This window comes from Chrysemys picta, chromosome 12 (assembly GCF_011386835.1).
Source record: "Chrysemys picta bellii isolate R12L10 chromosome 12, ASM1138683v2, whole genome shotgun sequence".
In the NCBI taxonomy this organism is placed as follows: domain Eukaryota; kingdom Metazoa; phylum Chordata; order Testudines; family Emydidae; genus Chrysemys; species Chrysemys picta.
This window is the reverse complement of record NC_088802.1, coordinates 52982437-53003082: the sequence shown is the minus strand read 5'-3', so window position 1 is coordinate 53003082 and position 20646 is coordinate 52982437.

Here is a 20646-nt window from a genome sequence, read left to right as displayed (position 1 = left end):
ACACTTCTTCTCTTTCTCCCCCAAACTGGAGCCTCACCTTCAGCCCAGCTCCTGCTTCTTCCCTCCCAATGCCCACAGAACAAGAAGTCCTCACATCTCTCTGTCTCCTGCAACGAGTATCAGACCATCCTCTCAGAGACCGATAGAAAGCTTCATGGCTCCCCACCAGCCTTCCCACACAATGCCAAGTACTAGCTCTATATCAGCTCCTTCTTGCCATTAGCTCCTGATGCAACTTGCCTTTCCACTACAGAAGGGTTGGGACGTGGCAGCCTGTGAAGGTTGGTCATGCTGGGAGCACAGGGTGGGTGAGAGTCAGGTGAGACTGTGGGGTGAGAGTCAGGAAGGGTGGACTTGCTTCTCTCTACAATCCCAAGATGGCTCTGCCTTTCAGTGACCAGAAGCCTGCTTCTGCTTCTTGGCACAGTGCTCCCACCAATGGCCAGCTCCAAACCTTAAGAAACTAGCCCAGGCCCAAAGCACTAAACCCCCCGGGGATCAGCCATTGCCTTAAGAATTAAGGCAGAACAGATATAGAATCCCAAACAGGTTTAGAAATAGTAAAGAAAAAGGCGATACACTAGGCAAAACTAATGGTGACAGTACAGCCCTGAGAGAGGAAAATCACATAGGGGCATGTGGGCATCCACTTGAATGCTCAGTTGCACACAGTATAAGCCTTCCTTTCATTAGTGTCCGGGAAGCTGGGTTGACCAATAAACATCGGACTGGGGAGTGAACTCAGTTGCTTTTTGTGTGATGCTGAGTCACTCAACTAGTCCGTGCCTCACTTTGCCCATCTGTAAAGCAAAGCCGTGTGAGGCGTCATTCATTCATATTTGCAAAGAGACTTAAGATTTTTGATTAAAGACTCTACACCAGTAAGTGCAAAGTATGTGGGTTTTGTGTGAGTATCTGTATTTGTACAGCTAGGTAGATCAATTAATTTTTTTATTTGTTTAAAGTAAATCAGGGATTAAGAAGTGCCCCCCTCCTTCTCTTTTTTTCCTGACGCACATTTTGTAAGGAAAGTGTACCGTGTGTTGCATTCACAAAGATGGAGAGCATTTTTTCTTAATTTTGGGTTGAAATTAATGTAGTTGATTTGTGTATATGTGTGTGTGTGTGTGTGTTCATCACAATAGTAACTCTTCTAGTTAGAGCTGCAGCTCACACCCCGTATATCACATTTAAGAAACGTTTGTCCTCAAATGTTGGATCAACACAAGAAAATGTGTATTTTCTCTTTTATTAACATAGAAGTTTATTGTTACAGGGAAAATACATGGCAAAGCTCCCCGTTTAATCAGTCTAACGTGCAGCACATGTGACAGCAACAGTGGCAGGACTGTGTCAGTGAAATCACAGCTGCTCCTTTTAATTACCTCCTAATTTGCTCTCTGGTGCTGGCTAATTGGAACAATTTGCCTGCAGAAACCTGTGAGGTCTCAGATGCTAATTGATTTTGTCTTGTTTAATCAGCCCCCGCAAGAAACAGACCCTGTTTCACCCACTGTTTCTTACACTGAGTGCTGGCATTGTGTGATACAGTGGAAAGAAAATACACACACGCACACGCGCGCGCACACACACACACACACACACACACACACACACACACACACACAGCCATCCACTGTCCAAAACCAGATTACATCTCAAAGCCAACTCCCTGTATTGAAAGGTGAGACTCCGCAATTTATTAGGACAGCCCTAGAAAAAGACCTCAAATGACTCTGCAAACTGTTTGTGTATATATACCAAATATAAAAAGGCAATACCTTCAGCTCATTGCAGGTCAACAGTGCTCAGAGATGTGGGCTTGTGAGCATTTTTCTTCCTTGTGCTTGGTGGCCAGATACGTTTCAATGGAAAAATAAGTCATACCTCACAAGCATAGCAAAAAGAGAAGAAATCATAAAACAGGCTATTTAATTTTCTTTTAAAAAACTATTCAGGTTCTCAATGCTATGATTTAAGGAAGCTCTGTTATTCTATTTCCAGAGAATTTATTATTATTATTTGGTATAAGGAATGAATGGAAGAGGCAGCTCACAAAATGCTGATGTATCTAATAATTTCACTATTTGGGGATGGAGACTCTCTTTAGTGTCTCATATCAAGCTATGAAATATTTTAACATTATTTTAAAACCATCTGACTGCTGGTAAAAATCATTGGCCAGTGTCACCAGCCTCTTAAGTCTGCTTTGCACTGATCCCTTGGTACCGAGCAGACTTAAAATCTGTCTCAATCATCTACTTCAGGATATTTCGGAGAACACCAGTCCGCACCTTCTGTGGTGCAGGGCTGGTGGAGCTGCGTCAAAATAGCTTGTGACTCAGCCGTGCTGCATCAAACCAGTGTTCCATGTAGCCTAATATTCTTTCTATGGCAGAGGATAGCACTGGGAGCTTCAGAAGAAGATGCAAGAAACTCTGTATAGAACAATTATGGAATGCTCTATCCATAAGGGAAGTTTCTTCCTGACACTCTAATCTCTAAGAGAGAAATTTTCAAAGATGCAGAGACAGCTGAGAAACCTCTTTCGTGCATGGACCATCGTTTTATGTTTGTACAGTGCTACCCCTATCCAAATTGTACTACAACTAGTAAAGATCAGTTAAGTGCATAGCTCTCTTTGAATGTTAATGAGTGTTGGGTGTCTAACTCTCCTCTGTGCCTTTAAATATCTCCCACAATGTATATATTTTTTAAAGTTTACCTATTTAATGAATCCTTGTTACTTCTCTTTGTGTTTCCTTTCTTCCCACTCACATAGACTGAGAGTGTTCCTGTGAAATTACTGATGTTTCTGAGGTTCTTATCATTGCTATAGGTGAGTTATTGTAACAAGAACAGGTGTCACCCATCTTTGGTTAAAGCTTAGTTGGGCTATTGACCTAACAGCAAAAAAGAGCATTAGAAAGACGTGGTCTGCCGTGGCTCTTTCAAGGGGACTTTCCCTGCTGTTGCCAGTGGGACATTAGGAAATGAAAGCACCTTTGAAATTGGGGCAGGTGAGAAAGAGCTAAAAGTAACTCCCTTACAACATTCTGAGCACAAACCTTACAAAATGGGAACTCAGCTAAATCTGAACTGGTGGTTGTTCACCATAAACTCATCCCATGTGCTATTTCCAACTATTGCTTTTTTTTTTTTTTTGCACTGTTGGTCAATGGGACTGATCACCATGCATGTTTTCAGCATCAAGTCCAAAGACTAACCACACTGATTCAATTGTAAATTTCCATTTCCCATTATCAACATAAAAAAAAGGAAGCAGATTCTAAGTCTATAAAGATTTATAGTTCCATTGTAAGATATCTATCATTTTAAATACAACCTTGTTGCTGACAACTACTGAACTGCCAGGGATAGACTGGTAAAGTACTTAACAAAGAAAGAGACATTACATAAAACAATATCTCCAAATATGTTTAAAGAACCTTTAAAGAACTTTGAAATATATTTCTCAAACGCCTATGTATATTTCAAGTGGATTGGTTTTTGTTGCTGTTGTTTCTTCTCCTTACCTATAATTCATAATTACCAAGGCTTTTGTATAAAGAGATGTCTTCCCCTTTTTAAACAACCAGCTTTCTTATCCTATGCTGACATCACAGTATATGGTTTGTCACATCACCAGGTGTCACGGGTGTCACTACTATGCAACAGTGGCAGGATTTTTGTGGCATCACTATTGAAGATGCTTTTTAAAAACCATTATAAAACAGTAGATTTAAATTGCTATATAAGAGTTTACTGGAGTTCTCACAACAGTCTAAGGCTACATCTACACTACAGGGGGGAGTCGATTTAAGATACGCAAATTCAGCTACGTGAATAGCGTAGCTGAATTCGACGTATCGCAGCCGACTTACCCCACTGTGAGGACGGCGGCAAAATCGACCTCCGCGGCTTCCCGTCGACGGCGCTTACTCCCACCTCCGCTGGTGGAGTAAGAGCGTCGATTCGGGGATCGATTGTCGCATCCCAACGGGACGCGATAAATCGATCCCCGAGAGGTCGATTTCTACCCGCCGATTCAGGCGGGTAGTGTAGACCCAGCCTAAGACTTGAGGACATTTCGAATTTTGCTTCGTACTGGAGCACAATTCTCAAACACCGCCCTAAAGTTGTGTGAAATTATTCTGGCAACAAGAATATTTACCTAACATCAAACATTAAACATTAACACCTGTTAAAATTTGCATTATGTTTGCCCTGGGGTAAGTGGGTAAGAGGGAAGAGAAAGAGCAATTATCTTTTCCCAAGTTATGCACCTGGTCAGGAGACCAGTCATCAATTTTGGGACGCTTATCTAAACACTTAGGGTCTGATTTTCAGAGGTGCTGAGCACTCACAACTCATATGAAAGAGAATTGGATTGTGGGGTACGGATTGCCTCTGTGAACCCAGTCCTCTACGATGCAGGTCTCTCAAGTTGAGTATGCAAAAACTAAGGCATCCTAGCTTAGTGGCCATTTTTGAAAATGGAGGCCTAAGTAATGTGGGCAAGGTCACATAGCAACGAGGTCTTACCACTGGGAATGGAACCCAGATCTCCTGACAACTACTCCTTTGAAAATAGGAATGGGAAACATGCCCCTTCTTTTATTCTGGAGAATTAAGCCCCACCAGCCTTCTTCTCAGCTCACACAATGTTGAAACTCACCATGCACACAAGTATCAGAGGGGTAGCCATGTTAGTCTGGATCTGTAAAAGCAGCAGAGTCCTGTGGCACCTTATAGGTTAGGTCTACACTGGGGAGGGGGGTCGATTTAAGATATGCAAATTCAGCTACGTGAATAGCATAGCTGAATTCAACGTATCCGAGCTACTTACCCCGCTGTGAGGACAGCGGCAAATCGACCGCCGCGGCTCCCGCGTCAACGGCACTTACTCCGACCTGCGCTAATGAAGTACGCGCATCGATTCGGGGATTGATTGTCGCGTCCCAATGAGACGCGATAATTCGATCCCCGAGAGATCGATTTCTACCCACCGATCCAGGCGGGTAGTGAAGAAAAGCCCATAGACTAACAGACGTATTGGAGCATGAGCTTTCGTGGGTGAATACCCACTTGGTCGGATACATGTAGCAGCATAGACTAACATGCCAATACATGCATCCAACGAAGTGGGTATTCACTCATGAAAGCTCATGCTCCAATACGTCTGTTAGTCTACAAGGTGCCACAGGACTCTTTGCTACTATGCACACAGTTTCCCCATCTAACAAGACATGGAAGCCCCATGTAGTCACTTCTTATTAACCTTGCCCAGTGAAACAGAAAATGCTTTTATATTGAAGTTACTAGCAAGCTGCAGACAGTGTTTCAGCCAACGGTGCAGATTAGTTTTGTAACAACTGGGCATGTTCTTACATTTGTCCTTTTTTCTCCGCCTTCCTTATGATTTTTTTTTCTTTAACCATGTGGCTTTTTTCCCTCACAAAGACAAGCTCGGTGGAGGTACTAGAGTGGTCCTACATACCTGCAACATGTAATCTCATTCCTGATACCCAGGAGTACTCAAAAGAGCAGAAAATCCATCAAAGCCAAGTCTCTGTGCAATGCATGAACCACAGCTCCCAAAAGCAGGGGAATGGAGAAGGAAGGGCTTGTAAGTCTCTTGGTGTTAAGAACCAATGAGGCAGAAGAACCAGGGACATGTGAATTGCGAAGACAGATACTTCCTTCCCACTGCCCCACTTTCCACTTTTCCTTCCTTCTCTCTTCTTTACTTGTTGGGGTAATTTAAAGCCCTACTGGTTTTATAATGGCGCTCTTAACAAAGTTACAAAGTGACTGTTAGGAAGCTCTCCTGAACGTCCTGTTAGAACTAAGGAAAGATTGATTCATTTTTGGTTTTGTGCTAGAGTCAGAATAAATTAGAAAATGGAAGAGGATTCCCAAACCCCTAGGCCTGAAAAAGTCTCTGACCAGGAGACAGAATTGGGAAGTTTCTGCACAGGCATCACGTCTTGCTGTTTAATCATTTCTATGAATTTAAATGTCCTTTGTGCTATACAAAAACATTTCACACAACCACACCCATGCTGTGTATACAACATACCATAAATTGGCCTTGATTTATAAACTATTTAGCAACTTACTTAATCAAACACCCTTGCACTGTTATTTAAAAAAACCCAAACAGGCAATATTCAGATTTTCCATGCATGTTGGGTTTTGGCCATTCATTTGCAAACTCTTAACTTAACCCCAATCAAGGAAGAAGTTTGAGTCAAACACTTATCTTCACTTTTGCCTGAATAAGGATGGCGAAAACATTGACAAACGCGTCAGGATTTGGTTTGAAAATAGCATATTTTAGGACAAGGTGAGCTAGGAGCCAGGGTACTAGCTCTTCACGTCTGAAAGTCTTGGTTTAAATTCAGGTTTTAAATCACAAGCTGTGGCACCTAGCCCTGTAGTCCATATCACAAAATGTAAATATAAGTTACACTTTTCATCGTGGGAGCTGGTCTCTGTTAAAAAAAATCTAGTATAAAATTATAATAGCTGGGGATTCTTTAGGTCCAGATTTAGTTTCATAGTCAGAAGCTGGGAGAACTCATATTTATTCAATCAGCCAGCGACATACCCACCCCTTTGATATAACTCCTCCACAAATACCAGATATTAATCTAAGAGATGCAATTCAGAATCAAAATCCAATATCCAAACATCCCCAAAGTATGAGGCCATTTGAAACCCAAAACCATTCCATACAGTAAATGGTGTGGACTGAACCAAACCCATTGAATCCAGCATCTCCAAACTTTCAGGTGTTTGAAATCTAGATCCAAATATTATGACTTGTTTATTGATTTCACTAGGTGCATGATGAGGTTCCCATATTTGAAGCGCCTCTTTCTGCAATTCATTGGCCAAAAAAAAAAAAAAAAAAGCAGAGAAAGGCAAGGTCAAGTCAGCATTCCAATTCCTCTTCCAGTTTACCTTGGACAATGCCTTATTTTGAAAACTTTTGCAAGGGGGGAGGAGTGATGATTAGAGGAAAAAGAACAAATCCAACAGAGCATAGTTGTCTCAATCACAACCTCTTTTCTTATTGGAGAGCTGTCTCCTAAACATTTCTGTGGTGATGAAGTAACTGACAGAGATTAGGAGATTTTTGAAGGTGACAGAGAGGATTCTGGAGAGGGCTGTAATGAAGACTGGACTGATCAAAATGTTGGACTCCTGACTGGGTCTTGCTTGGCTTGGAATTCCAATTGCAAGGTATTTACACAACTTCACTCTATTAACCTTGCCCATTTTACCACCATACGTTCATTTGGGCTTCCTGGTAATTGTGTTTGATAGCTAATAATGGAAAGTAATCATAGCCACTGCCATTTTCTTCTTGTCCTCCTCATTGTGTGGGCTGCTGTCATGAAATTAGCATAATGTCATTAATGAAACAAGTCTGCAATCAAGGGTCTTGCAGGTCTATCCTGGAGATTGATTTTTCTTCATTTTGTCTCAGGAGGCCTGTTTTTGTATTCATAAACAACATAGAACTTTGGCTAACTTGAGCTCTGAAGAAGGAATAGGATCATTATGTTGCCATTTAAATACATGTAGAAAGACATCAGGAGCAGCAAAATACTAGAATACTAGTTGGGTTTTTATAGTTTTGGAGTATACGGCTTTTACTTTCTTTCTTCCCCCCCTTCCCGCCATCATACAGAAACTTAAATGAAGGCCCAATCTGAACTACTGTTGAATTCATGCTGTACCTTCCTTGTGAAACCAAACTTCCCATTGACTTCAACAGGAGTTTTGGGTTGGTAAGAAATACAGGATCGAGACATAACTTTAGGCACTAATGGATATTCTCACCACACTTCAAAGCAATGACTTAGTCAGCAATACTGTCATCATCCATGTCAGACATTCTCATCTTGCTGTGGGGTGAAGGCCTCTTCTGTTTCACTTATGTCCATCAATATCAGTCACTTCCAGGAATACTGGCCTCTATCTCAACTGACATATGGGGTAGACCTTTCTATCTGCAGTGGACAGAGGTGAACAAAGCACCTCTGTAGCCACAGAAGCAGTAACTCTTAAGTTCACCCTCTAAAAGTCTGTAGTGTCTGCTCCCTCCTGTGCTGGCCCTGATCATTGCAGAAAGGAGGTAGGGCTATGATAAATAGAATTCATATTCAACAAGCAAGAGTAAGAAGGCTTTGCCCATGGACTGGAATGCTGTCCAAGGCACAGAGTTGACTTGGCAGTGAGGACCAGGCCAGACAAGTGGCTGATATCACAGAACTGGACGATGTAGCTTCACATCAGAGAGAATGTGGTGTTGCGGACATGTCTGGATTGGAGCAGTCAGGTGGAAGAGAGCCTGTGAGTAAGAGAGTCTAATAAGACCCAAAAGTGAGTGGGGGTTTAGGTGAGTGGGGTTGTTGTGTGACTAATGGTTCTGAACCACAGTAAGTGGGACAGTGAATACTTGGAATTGTGGAGTGGGTCATACTCCTGATACACTGATTGGGTTTTGCTCATTTTATTATGTGTAAATATCATAATAATACTTAGCTCGTATCGAGTGTTTTTCATCAGCAGATTTCAAAGCACTTTACAAAGAAAGACAGTGTCAGTCTCTCTGTTTTACAGATGAAGAACTGGAAACACCAAGAGCTGAAGTGACTTGCACAAGGTCACCCATCAGGTCAGTGGCCAAGCTGGAAATAGATCTCAGGTTTCCTGAGTACCAATCCAGTACTCTGCCCACTACATAACACTGTCTCCCATATATATGTGCTTATCATGTATCTTTTGTTTGTTCCCTTTGTTCTTTTCCCTTGAACTCCTCAGTGGTTGTATGTGTGCGTGCGGGCAGCAGAGAGAAACAGATGCACAATTCTGTATGGGCACTTGAACCATGTTATTATTTATTTTAGGAAAGGACCCCCTAGAACACACTGAACCTGGCCCTTTTTGTTGCTATTGGCACCTGACAGAAGGCTTGCAATATATAAAGAACATTTTTGTCCCACCAAAACCAATGGCTTGTGCTCCCCCTAAAGTATCTGCAGCAGAAATTAACTAGTGTTTGTAGAATTCACTGGGATAATACAAAAAGCAAAAGTCACTGAAAATTCCATCCATGGAAGGCTACTAATATCTTAGTATGTCTAGCTCATTTACAGACCAAGACCGCACATTGGTCAAAATCCTGAACAACTTACTCATGGGACATGAAATTAACTCATGCACAAGGCCTGTGATCAGCAAAAGGCCTATAGACTCAAAGTCTGTTTCAAGGTCCTCTGAATACTTAATAATGGTCCCAACAAAGATCACGGTGTAGTTTTGATCACCTATAAAAAAGGATTTGGGATTATTCAGGTGACGTCTGTTTTAACAAAACAGTATTGATCCACTGCTTTTAGTGAACATTCTGGATGCCAAGGTTGACAGTGTGACAGTTTGAGGATGTATCAAAGTTTGCCTAGTTTTTACAGAATTTAAAATCTTGGCCTGAGATTAAGTATCCTGGCTGGAATCCAGTTGTGTTCGTTCCTTTTAAAAAAGAAAAGTAAACATTGTGGCTAATTAGACACAAATAAATGTTGTTAAAAACTGTGTGAAATTAATATCAAGGATCTTATTTCACTTGTAAAAATATCTATTATAATAACTACTGCAGTATACTAGAATAATAGAGCCTGTTGTAAACTGGTAGTGTTGGGGACCATAAATTCATAACACTGTAGCCATCCTTTTTTCATAAGAGTCAAATACACAAAACTAGGTCATTCAGAAATAGGTCTCTTATGCTGCGATTAAGCTATCAGGCCAGATCCTCAACCGGTGTCAACTAACAAAACTACATACATTTCAGGGGAGCTACACTGATTGAGACCAGCTAAAGATCTGGCCCAATGTGTCTACAGATGATGGAGAAGGACCAAAGGAAGTGTATGACCATTCTTATAACGGATGTTACCTTTAGTCATTAGTAATCAGTAACACAATGGCATGAGTCAAATCTGAAATGAAAAGCCTTAGTCCCCTCTGCCTACTGTTAACATAGAATTGCTACCGTTTTTGTTACATTAAATAAAATGGAAAATAAAATAAAAAAGCAACATTAGGGACCTGGTTTTAACCCCCCTCAGAGACTATGAAATTTAGGGCTGTGTCTTGTTAGCGTTCATTTTGGGGATGCCAAATCTGCATGGGACATTGTCGTTATTATGGCTTAAAGTTGGCTAAGGTCATCCCGGTTCATCTGTTTTATACATTGGTAGCCTTCTACTTGTTACTTGCCAAACAAACCTTTTTATTTTTGAACACGTTTATGTTGATTTTGTGGTTTCTGAAATTGGATTCTGGCTCCTACAGTCCTGTGTTTCCACAGTAACTACAGGCCTTATCTGCTACTGCTCTTTGGCAGACAGACAACAAGGCCTTTCAGTTTACTTCTCTCTCTCTCTCTTTTATTTTTTTACTTTTTTTATTTTATTTTATTTTTTGTTTTTACTTTTCCTAACTCCTGTCATTTAAAAATCACATAATTAATTGAGTACATCCTGTGCCACATGGGGTTGCCATGGCTTTGATGTCCCAATAGATCATTTTATAGAGCCTGGGTGCCTTTTTTTTTTTTTCTGTAAAAAACACTGCACCAGGCGCCAGTGTAAAGGCTTGTGGAATTTAGCATATCCTACTCCAGGTATGATAAAGAAACCTTGCACCTTCTGTTTGTTTTTACTAATTTCCTTTCCAAACTGCCTTTTCAATATATAGGAAATACCTCAGGACTTAAAATTTGTTATTTTCTCTCCAAAGTTAATTCTGTCCCCTCATCCCTCTCCTCCCCACCCCCTGCAAAAAAACAACAAAAAAAACCCTCAGCTTGAACTGCTTCTTCATTTTGTAGTAAGTTTTTCTTTTTCTTTTTTCTTTTTTTTCTCCGAAGTGTGGTCTGATTTAGCATCATGTAGCTTGGAGCTGTTACTGATCCCTGCTACAGCGGAAAAACCAACCAAGGGGGGGGAGGGGGGGGGAGAGAGGTGGAAACCTTGACAGGCTCCATTAAACCTTAAGAACAATAAATGATCTCATCACCGTCTTAAACACAGAAAAAAATAATAATACAATCATTTACTTCAGGGAAGGAACGAGTCTGATGGGACAGGTAATCAAGTCTACCCTGAAAGGCACTGCTGCTGGCACAGATGAAGAAGAATAATTCTTTCTCTGTGCTGAGTTTATACTAATATGTCTCTCAGCAGAAAATAAAAAGAATATCTGTCTATCAGTTGATGAACTGTGTGAGAAAAACAGTGGAGGAAGAGATAGGTAGAGAAAGGTGAATTCCCTTGTGGAAAAATCATACATTCTTCTAGAGTATTCAACTATTGGGGTAGCATCTCTGTAGTGTTTGCAGTCTTGCTGTAAAATACGCTAGCAACTTTTAAAAAGAGAATTATGGATTCCTGGAGATAACATGGATATAATATTAATAATAATATTAATAATGTCACATTGCTATAAGTTTAAAAGCAAAACATCACTGTGGACCCTTTTGTAACAAGAGGCTGATGCAGTATTAAATCCCAACAGAAAGCATCTCTGGTATTTAGAAAGATGGATATTAGGTCCTACAGAATTTAATAGAAAAGTGGGATCCTTTCTATAGAATTTTAAAAATCAATCTATGGCATTTCATTGAGAATTATGTCCCTACAACAGAAGGTTTTTTTTAAAAACGATTTCTGTGTGATGGATTCGTGTTTCACTACTAGTGAGGGCCTATTCCAAATCCCACTGAATCAAATGGACAATGGGCAATGATGTTTTCCATAATGATATTAATGGAATACAATTATCTGTTAACTATAGGGGACATCATTTTCTATTCTCTATTCATTCTCTATTCTCAATTATATAGCAAAATATGACCTATATAACATAATATTGTATTGGTTCATGCCTGCAGTTAACTATACCTATATATACAAAATGATTTTCTATAACATATCAAATATTAATTACAATACTGTCATATTATAATATCTCCAGAAATCTATGATGCCCCTATTTTCAAAGGTGCAGGATTCTACAGTAATGACCCCATGCACTGTAGATTACAATAGGCCACTGCAATCTTTTGACCGATTACTGTAAAAAAAACTAGCATTTTTTCCCATAATGGTATTGATTACTCACTTTTCTTCCCAATCCTTGCCTACCTCCTTCTCCTCTCCTTTCTATTTGCTACTAACTTACTTAACTTTCTGGGTAACCCACCAAATTGCTCTAATCAAGAACATACAGGATTATACATAATCACATAATTCCAAATTCTGCTAGTCTTAGTCATACATGTAATAAAATAATACGCTAAATAATAACAGTGTTTCAGTGGGACTTCTCAGGTGAGTAAAATGTACTTGCCTGAGTAAGGGATATAGGCATGTGCTCTATACAAATGCAAGAATCCCTTCACCCACCTCTGAAATTCAGCCACTTCTGGGTCGTGGTCAGCAGCCATTCAAATCACTGATGCACAACATGGTGTTCAACAGCAAGGTTAGGTGAACATGGGAGGGAGGATGGTAAACATTTTTAGAGCAAACGAAAAGTTATTGTTATAGGTTTCCTCCAAAAGAGCCATCTGGACCTTGCTGGAACCAAAAATCTATGATATCAGGACACACCCTTAATGAAAAGTAGGGATTTCCCACAGTAGCTGGTCAAAATTCCACCTTGCACCCTACTACCTACAGGTTGCTTATCTGGTTTTCATCATGTGCTCCAGAATAGCTACATTCCATTGATGCTATCTATGTGTACAGTGCTTTGGGATCTTTCCATGGGGACAAAAGGCATCGTGTAAATGTGAAATGTTATTGTTATTATCAAGTCATTTCAGTAGCCTGGGTTGTAATATGACATGTTCAGGGCTATGGACTGCCTTCAGACCTTCTGAAGGTGGTTTGTTCTTAAGCACTCTCTATGTCTTTAAGTGTATTTTTTTTATGCTAGGCAGAGTTTTGAACAGTCACTTTGAACTTGGGTGACGTAGCCAAAAGTATATTAAATAGTAGATGAAGAGCATGCTAACGAGTAGCAAAGGTATTGTAATGAATTCCATGATGGCCCCATACCCATAACACATTCGTTCAATGGTGCAACCTGTATTTGGAATCTTTTCCTAGCAGCTTCTGAGTTCTTAAAGCAGGATTTATACCGACCTCACCACAAGTTGGCAAAAGTCATCAGGAGCGTCTGAACTTAGCCCAGTGGTCTGTCTCATGGTCCCACTGAGGTCAATCGAAGTTTTGCTGTTGACTTCAATAGAAATGAAGATAATAACCGCAAATGAGCAATTCAGTGATCAGTTAATTGGAACATGATTGACTCTGATCTTCAGGGCATCATTTTACATAACTAACTTTCCTCTCGGCTTCCTCTGTCCTGTCTTGCTACAATAAAGAAATTCCCCTTCTTCTCATCTCACCACTGTGCTTTGCTTCTTCATTTGGACCTGTCCCACCACAACATTACTGCTTTCCCATCAGGTCCTCCTGTTCCACTCCCCAGACCAGACCAGCACTGATCCCCATCTCCCCATTTTGCTCTGAAGCATTAGAAGGACTCCCCTTTCTTTCAATTCATTCTGATCAGTGACTATGAATGGGCACATGGATGGATGAGGCACCCCCATTACAAGTATAAGTAATGAAGGTTGTAAGCTAGTGATACTCAGACCTCAGTGGTTCAGGGGTCAAATTAGCGATCAACATTACCCAAAAGAGCCACAGTAGTGTGAATTCATTGTTTAATTTACTATAGTACTATGTATTCATATTTAAACAGTATGACCGGGGAAATACAGATATCAGGGGTCAGCAACATTTGGCACGTGGCTCGCCAGGGTAAGCACCCTGGCGGGCCAGGCCAGTTTATTTACCTGCTGACGCGGCAGGTTCGGCTGATTGCGGCCCCCATTGGCAGCGGTTCGCCGTCCCGGGCCAATGGGGGCGGCGGGAAGCGGCGCGGGCGAGGGATGTGCTGGCTGCAGCTTCCTGCCGCCCCCATTGGCCCAGGACGGCGAACCGCAGCCAATGGGGGCCGCAATCAGCCGAACCTGCTGCCGTCAGCAGGTAAATAAACTGTCCCGGCCCGCCAGGGTGCTTACCCTGGCGAGCCGCATGCCAAATGTTGCCGACCCCTGTTATATATTATTCTCACAGCAAAATGACTGACCAAGTATTATTATTTTGTCAACTGCACTTGGTTAATACCATAGTAAAACCATCCTGATTGGTTAATAACTTAGATTGGTTAATAATTAAATCACACAGTGTTTTAATATCACATGCTGCAAAGAGCCACAGGAGACACATTAAAGAGCAGCTTGCATCTCACGAGCCTCAGTCTGAGTATTGCTGTTGTAGACAATCTGAGTGGCCTGGAAATCTTGTAAAAGTCTGGCAAGACTCTAGTTTCTTTCTGTTTCCTATGAAAGGCCCAATCACGTCAAAAGAAGGTTTTATAAGGTGTTAAGTTTGGAGGATACCAGACACCCAACTAGCACTTTTTCAGACAGTCATCCTCCAACTCCGAGGGATTGCTGATTAGTGTCTTCCATAAAAGGATAGCTAGTTATCGCTGGTGGATCCTCAGGTGACTAATGAGATCAATCTGGGATCCACAGATCTTGTCACGGTTGGGGCAGATTTTCCCAGTGGAAGGGATGGCTGGCCTACATGTCAGCTATTTTAATACCCACACATCCCTACTGTTATCACCTCCTGGCTCACCTCAATGGAGTAGGTAGAGTTCCCAGATTGCTTTCACTATGTGGGTCCTATCATTCTTTCTTTCTAATGATCTCTTATAGCAAGGAAGCTAGTGCTGTCATTTCTGTGCTTGCAAGATAAGTTAAGGGATTTATGTCCACAGATCATTTTTTTCTGATAAATCACAATGTTTTCTGAGTATTAATCAATTGAGAAATAACTATTTACTACGGACGGGCATACCAATTCAGGTAAAATGGCAACCAGCTTAAAACTAAGCCCATATATCAATTTGAATTTCTACTATTTAAAGACTGGAAAAAGTTTGGCGAACACTTTAAAAAAAAAAATCTTTTGCATCTCCTAAGTTCTTCCAAGACAGGAGTTAGAAAAACTGGAAGGCCAAGATAGAGCTTATTGTCTAGGCATTTCTATCCTTAATGAGACCACAAAGTACTGGAACTCCTGCAAATAAGCATTTCCTCACAGATTTCTAGTCAGATTTCCAAACTTTTGGAGCTTTGCCCACCTCTGTGTAATCGTTTTGGCTTTGTTTTAGTGGCATATAAAATATTCGGTGTTACACAGACCAGGCCCAAGGAAAATATCAGTGTCCGTGCTCACCGGGGTCTTGTCTAAAATCCATTCAAGTCAACAAGAGTGTACAGATCAGAAGGGTGGGTGGACTTTAGATTAGGCTCTAGCCTCTTGAAACACCATCTTAATTGTGCTGAAAATTCAAGCCAAACATTTGCTTGACCAAAAGAGAACAGTAGTTAAGGCAGTGGAGCAGGACTTGCAAAAGTGGGGTTCAATTCCAAGCTCTACTACACAGACTTCTCTTTTCTCCTACCCTTTGTCATATCTATTTAGACAGTACACAGTCTGCTGGCAGCACTATGAATGTGTGGAGCACCTATTGCAATGTGGTATTGATCGTGGTTGGGTCATCTACGTGCTATTGTTATCCATATTCTACTAACAACTTGGCCTAAACTGATAAACCTTAACAAAACTCTGACCCAGATTTGAGTTTGTAACAAAACTTGAGAATGGTCAAGTTTCACATAGGTGAATTGGTGTTCAGTGTGTCACAAAATCACAAAAGCTATGTCCCTATGTCTCTACCAAAGTCTTTAACAGGATTGAATGCAACAGTTAATCCAGCTTGTTGCTATCTGATGGGTAAATAAGTGTGGTGGGTTTTTTGTGGGTACATCTACACTACAGCGGGGAGTCGGTTTAAGATACGCAAATTCAGCTACGTGAATAGCGTAGCTGAATTCGACGTATTACAGCCGACTTACCCCGTTGTGAGGACGGCGGCAAAATCGACTTCTGCCGCTTTTTGTCGGCGGCGCTTACTACCACCTCCGCTGGTGGAGTTAGAGCGCCGATTCGGGGATCGATTGTCGCGTCCCGACGGGACGCGATAAATCGACCCCCGAGAGGTCGATTTCTACCCGCCGATTCAGGCGGGTAGTATAGACCAGACCCAGATAGTTTCTTAATCTGTAGGACTATTAGGAGATCTGTAACAAATAGCGACCACAGTTGCCAACTTTCACGCAGTAAATAAACACCCCGATTTTCACAATAAGACAAAAAACAAGCTAATCCCATTTCAAAACAAGGCCAAAACAAGCCAATCCCTAAGAACCCCAACACTCTATGTGACTAGATCCCCCCAGTGTGCAGTCTGGGACTGTGGTGGGCCTGCGATGCACCCCTGACTCTCTCCCCACCTTGCCCCTGATTGCCCCCGCTTGCCCCTGCTTACCGGGAGCCAAGAAAAAAAAAGAAGCAACAAGCTACAAGCCAAAACCTAGCCAACAAGCAACTCACAAGCCAATTAAGCCAAAAACAAGCCCAATTTCTGCGTTTTTGCCACGGGTTTGGCATGTCTGATAGAGACCTGTAACTCTTTCACTGTGAGATATTAAGCAGAGAATACAATTGCAGAAAAATGTACGAGAATGAACATAAGAACTGCCACACTGGTTCAAACCAATGGTCCATCTAGCTCAGTATCCTATCTCTGACAGTGGCCAGTACCAGAGATTCTGGGGGGAGTGTACAGAACAAGGCAATTTTGCAGAGATCCATCCCTGTCTTACTCTCCTAGCTTTGGCAGTCAGATACATAGGGTCACCCCAAGCATGGGGTTATATCTTTGACCATCTTGGTTAATAGCCATTGATAGATCTATCCTCCATGAACTCATCAAGTTCTCTTTTTTTATACTTTCAGTCATCACAACATCCCATGGCAATGAGTTCCACGGGTTAACTGTGTGTCATATGAAAAAGTATTTCCTCTTGTTTGTATTAAACCTGCTGCCCATTCATTTTCATCGGGTGACCCCTGGTTTTTGTATTGTGGGAAAGGGCAAATAACACTTTTCTATTCATTTTTTTCTACCCATTCATGATTTTATAGATCTCTATCATATTCCCCCTTAATTGTCTCTTTTCTAAGGTGAAAAGCCCTAATCTTTTTAGTTTCTCCTTGTATGGAAGTCATACACTACTCTCGATTATCTTTGTTGCCCTTCTCTGAAACGTTTCCAGTTCCACTAGATCCTTTTTTGGAGATGGGACAACAGTACTGGACACAGTATTCAAGGTGTGGGCGCACCATGGATTTAAATAGTGGCATTATGATTTTTTTGTCTCATTTTCTATCCTTTTCCTAATAGTTACTAGCATTCTGTCCACCTTTTTGACTGCTGCTGCACTCTGAGCTGAAGTTTTCAGAAAACTATCCAGGATGATCCCAAGATCTCTTGCTTGATTGGTAACAGCTAAGTTAGATCCCACATTATGTGTAGTTGACATTATTTTTTTGCAATGTGCATTACTTTCTTCCCTCTTATTTCATGACTACTTAATTTTCTTAAGAGACTTTGGTGAGTGACCTTGTCAAAGACTTTTTGAAAATCCAACTACACTATATTGACCGGATCACCCTTATCCACATTCTTGCTGACACCCCCAAGTAATTCTAATAGATTGGTTTCAGAGTGGTAGCTGTGTTAGTGTGTATCAGCAAAAAGAATGAGGAGTACTTGTGGCACCTTAGAGACTAACAAATTTATTTGGGCATAAGCTTTCATGGGTGGGTTTTAGCTCACAAAAGCTTATGCCCAAATAAATTTGTTAGTCTCTAATAGATTGGTGAATCATGACATTAGCCATGTGGACTCTTTCTCCAACAAATTGCGTTAATCTATGGGTAGGTCTACACTTACCTCCGGGTCCGGCAATAAGCAATCGATCTTCTGGGATCGATTTATCACGTCTTGTCTAGACGCGATAAATCGATCCCAGATCGATCCCGGAAGTGCTTGCCGTCAATGCCGGTACTCCAGCTCGGTGAGAGGAGTATGCGGCATCGACAGGGGAGCCTCCCTGCCATGTCTGGACCCACGGTAAGTTCGAACTAAGTTACTTCAAATGCTGAATTTGCGTACCTTAGTTCGAAGTGGGGGGTTAGTGTGGACCAGCCTATGTCTGGTTTAGTCTTACTCTGGTCTTCTCGATTTCTTCCCCACTGTCATTGCCTTCTGTATGTTTTGGGGAAAATAAAGAAAGCATTGCTTTTGTATATTTTCACTTTGCATGTTGGTTGAGTCATTTGGTGATACTAATTTAAAAAAAAAAATTCAGTTCTATTTTGAATATCTCTTCTAAGAGAATGTAAGTCCAGAAGAAAATAATAAAATTGCAGAACAAGGGACTTTCATACATTTGGGGGGGGGGGGGAGGGAGGACAGTTGCCTGTCATGCTGCACTCATAAGTCTGCAGAATGACAGAATTAATCCAAAAAAGGAAAAGGAAAATACATGGTAAATGCTTAAAAATGAGACAACCAAAAACAGAGAGCTTCAGGCACCCAGCTTTGCAATTTTGGGCTGTGTGACATGATAACAAAGGTCACGGAATCAGAGTCATGTTAGTCTTTTGCTTTAGTCCCATTCTACCTCTATTGAGCTGCCTCTCCTTATGGCCAGAGGGCATGCTCTCTCCGGAGATCAGGAGTTCACTCAACCACAGGCAGACAGCTGGTAGGAAATTGGTGGCAACTAAATTGGTGGCAACTACTGTTATCAGATTCTGTGGTAGCTTTAGGCAGAACTGCCCCAGACAGCTGTTAAATAATCTGGAATCTTCCCCAAAATCAAAAGCCCCAAGGTTATGCTTTTTCTGAATCTCAGGAAGCTCTGAGGAAACTCTGGAAGGAATTTGGAGATAATACAATAGTCCTGAAGTTGTGCTAATAGCTACCCAGCAACTCTGTTGTTATTCATCAGCTCACGGAGAGAGGCTCTCCCTCCTGCTCATCACTAGTGGGCCTACCTCTATACTTAGCCACTTGGTCAGGGTGGTGAAGAAAATTTGCTCCTGTCTGAGCAGGCTAGAAATGCAAGAAAGATAGAACCAAACCCAGAACTCCTGAGATTAAAGGAGTAAGCTATATCTCAAGGTCTGTCTGGTTTGGGGCAAGTCACTTCATACCTCTGTCCTTGACTTCCTCACTGGTATCATGAGGGATATCCAGGTTCCGCCTCATCTTTTTTGATTTCAAGCTCTTCAGGGCAAGGATTCTCTCTTGGTTTGTGGTTGTACAGTGCCTAGCACAGTGGGGCCATGATGTCTTTGCGTCTCTTAAGTGCTACCGAAATACAAATTATATTAATGGCCACAGTGTTGACTATAGCCATATGGGCAGTATCACCAAAACAAGCTGTGCCTTCATAAACCAAAGATTTGAGTTCTAATGCTTTCTCTGAACATGGTCTCTTGACTTAGGACCAATTATACCCCACGCTAACAACACCCCCTCTGTATAACACTGAAAATTCTCATTTTCCCCAGCGTAGCATTGTCCTGAGGGTAGAAGGTTCCATATTTTCTTCCATCAGCAGCAACTATGTAGAACGGCACCATGAATTAAAACCAGAAAATGTCCCTATTTCCCAGTTCTTGCCTTGAGCCAGACCATACGTATTCATGAATAATTTCCCAATAATTAAATTCTTTGGGTTTTATTCTTGCTCGCAGGAGCAGAGTAATTTTGGTTCCCTTATGAATTAGATTATCCTGAAAGGTTATGATTCAAGCCTTCCCTTTTTCTCAGATGTGACTCTTTCAGACCTTGGGACTGATAGGGCACTGCACAGCACGAGGTCTATATTTTCTCTGTAAATACAGGCCTACAAAATCTCAACAAGTCAGCCCTTGTGTGCCATGCCGAGAGATTGATGACAAACCACATTATTTTTCCCCTCCATATAACAGCCCACAATTACAACTGTACTCTCTCCAAACACTGGCTTGTTTCTGTCCAAGGTGCAGTACAAGCTCACTCTGATATCTTTGTAAAGAACTGCCCTTAACACTGGGTAACCTTATTTGAAGAAAATGTTTTTTTCCCCCCTTTCTCATGCACAGTAAAATATAGGACCTGATTCTGCAACACCTCTGCAGAACAACCTTTACTCATGAGTGTAGGGAATGCAGATAGTAAGTACTCTTCAGTGTGAATAAAGATTGCAGGATCAAGTCTATAGTGGGGCAAATCTGTCGTCCTTCTTCACGTAGAGTAGCAGTTTATTTGGTTGTACGTGGAAAGGCAAACCTTTTCTGCTCAGGCTTGCTTGGATTGTGACTCCGTCCTCAGGAGGAGGAGATAGTGAGGAAAATCAGGTGAGTAGCTCCTATTCTGAGAGCTAGTGGATCAGGTGGGCCCAGGAGAAGAAGCCTTAGTTGCACCCTGCCCCCACTAATTTCTAGGCATAATAACTGGCCAGGTGCACACTCTATGGAAAGGGGTGAAGTAGTTTACTTGTCTCCTGAGAAGAAA